Below are 3,155 nucleotides of genomic sequence, written 5' to 3'. Positions count from 1 at the left end.
GTCTTCCAGGGATTCATCAGGTCCAAGATTCATTCTAAAGATTTCCTCTTTGGTGTCTTTGGACCTACAATAGTCCCTATACTTGTAGCTAAGGATTGTTGAATTTGAGCCCAGGTAGACCCATGAACCAGCGCAAGGTTGCATCCTTAAGGGTGGATGGGAACAACTTCAGCTTCTGGTAATCAGTGGTATAATCATAAGTCATACAAAAAATAATAAAATCAAATAAAAAATTACCAGGGTCATCTGAGGTTAAGCCATGGAAGTGAGGAAGGGTAGAAGGGATTATATTCTTCATCCTAGCATCTCCATTAGTTTCTCTAATGGGAAAAACATCCTCATTTTTGTTTTCAGCCATGGTGTGGGTATGTGGAATGGCTTCTTCTTCTTCTTCCCCAACAGGTTCTTCAAAGATCTCAAGTTGTTCACCTAAGGGGTCTTCTAACTTTGCTGTAGTCAGAGAGTTAAGTTGACACTGAAGAAGAGTGAAGGTTGACTATTTGATGGTTTGGGGGTATTTGGCAAGAATTTTCCTAAAGTGTCTCTAGTCCTACGAGGCAAGAAAGAACTTTTTTTCTTTTTATGTGATTTTTTCAGAAGTAAATGAAAAACAGAAAGGAAAGCATAACTAACATCTACCTACTGAATGAAAAATAGAAAAGAAAGTAGAAATAACATCTACGTAGACACCTCCCCAACAATGACGCCAAAAATATGGTGAGCCTTAGTATTGCACCAAGAGTGCTGAAACTTCCAGAGGCTCTTCAAATTTACTTATCAACCTGGGGTTTCGTACAAACTTACAAGTGATAGTTCTATATACATAGTAGATGCATTCTACACATGCCACCCTCAATTAGGTCACTCAATCATTAGGATTCCAAGAACATTCCTCTACTAAATTGAAAGGATATTAACTACTAAAAGAAGAATGTGAAGTCTAGTCCTAGTGCAAAGAAAGTAAATGCTTTTCAACTCAAACTTGTAAATGTAGTCAACTTGTAAATGCTATGAAAGAACACAAGACTTATGCTAATCTGCAGAAAGGAAACTACTCTAATTTTCCATTAATCATCTAGCTATCAGGGCTGGTTGAAAATAAAATACTATCATACCAATTCATAACTGAATAATGCATGCACCGTTTAACTAATTCACAATTGTAGATTAAGTAAAGTTGTAATTTCCAAATTTGGAATGAAAGAACTAATGTTATTTGATCTTCAGGAAAGGAAAAGGAATGAAGGGAATGGCCTAGGTGGTACTTCTAGTCATGGAGTCCAAGCTGAGGGGTCAACCTACTCATAAAATAAGCTATGCTATCATTGTGGATCAAAATAGGGTCAAAAAAGGGCTGTTACAAGTGTGCTACAAGATTCCTATACTTCTATAGGAAGTCTTGAAATGTTACAGAAAGTTGGACGAGAGGGTTTGGAGGGTAAGAATGATGGATTGAAGTGATGGACAGTTGGATGAAGGTTGTGGGGAATGTGGGGAAGGTGATCAACACCCCTAGCCAAGCCCGACACTTCAAGAAGATCGTATTTGGGCTAATATGGCTGCTCATGGTGACCAAAAAATAGAGATCAATAACATGGGTTGACGTGCATCAAAAGAGGATGGAGAAGTATTAGATGGAGTTGGTGAAAGGTTCCCATGCATGCAAACCCAACAACCGTTGCAACAAAACATGCACCTGTTCCTCTTTTCATTTGCAAAATAGTACAAGTAAAGGTGGAAAAGATGAATTGAATTTGGAAAACTAGCTAACTCATGCTAAGAACTTGATATATGTAATTAAATATCTTATAACCTACAAAAATCACATGAGAAGAAAAATACCAAATGTAAACCTTTCTAAGAAATCATCAACAAACTATCTAACTAATGCCAAGAACTTGATCTATGTGATAAACAAGAAATCACACTCTATTTTTGGGTTGTGATGGTGGGGTCCTCTAATCATGCTCCCATGAGGGAGATGAGATAGGAATCAAAGTCACAGACTTTTTGATAAATTTTACTCTACTGAACTGCAACAACTAATCAACCTTCTAAGCTAAAAGAAGCATCAATAAACTCTACTGAAATACAACACTAATCGAAATTATATTAAAAGAAGTACAAATACATGAGAGGGACATAGGCTGCTAGCGTTGGGCCCTAACCCAAGAGCTTCAACCCTATGAATTAACTCAGTGCTGGATCAAAAAAAATATTCTCATTATCACTCCAGAAATGTCAAATACATCATCAAAATAACATTCACAAGTTCTTCAACTCAATGGCCTCTTAGTTATAATAAAACTTCAAATCCTAATGATTTCCTTAGCATGCTTATTTATACAAAGGGGAGCTACCAACAACTCCCTATAAAATAGAGACATTTGTCTCCCTAACTCGACAATAGGTGGATCTAGATATTCCTTTACTTGCATTGGCTCGAATGCCAATGAACTTAGCCTGCCTAGTTGGTAATGACACCAAGTTGATGAGAGATAGAGTGGGGATCTTTGAATAATTGGAGGAGTTAAGGAGGTGGACAACCTCCTAGAATCTCTCGTGTTTTCTACTCTGAGTTCCTGCACTCAAATTAACTCAAAATTTCTCCAATTCCCTCATTTAACACACATTAGGCCACATGACATAGCAACACATCTTTTATTCCTCACACTAAGCATAATATAACAAAATTTGTAGATAAATGTGAGAAAAAGATAATCTAATAAGCTGGAGGATGGCATTGTGACCCATATAATATATCTATTGATGGGTCTCATCAACTATCCCAAGGGCTATGTAAGGCATTCCACGGTGCTACCCATCTTGAGCTTGGATGGTAAATTATCCAATGGGTTCTTAACTCGTGGGTATTTCCTTCCCTCGAATAGGGAATTCCACATCTGGCGACATACATGCTCCTGCATCTATTACCTGCCACGGGCTTGGTACAAGCTCCTGAGAGGTTCCAACCTCTCCTTCCATACGCCAACAACACTCGAATCCATGCCGAGCTTGTAAGAATATCTATGGTGCCACATAGAGATTTCCAATGCCTCACCAAGAACACAAATATGCCAATGATAGATATCCAATTTTTTTCATTCCATGCGACACAATAACTTGTAACTTGACAAACAAACGACTTGTAAGAA

Source organism: Pinus tabuliformis, chromosome 7, assembly GCF_031772625.1.
Source record: "Pinus tabuliformis cultivar Carrire ecotype Pingquan chromosome 7, CPIR1, whole genome shotgun sequence".
Taxonomy (NCBI): domain Eukaryota; kingdom Viridiplantae; phylum Streptophyta; class Pinopsida; order Pinales; family Pinaceae; genus Pinus; species Pinus tabuliformis.
Note: the sequence above shows the minus strand (reverse complement) of the source record.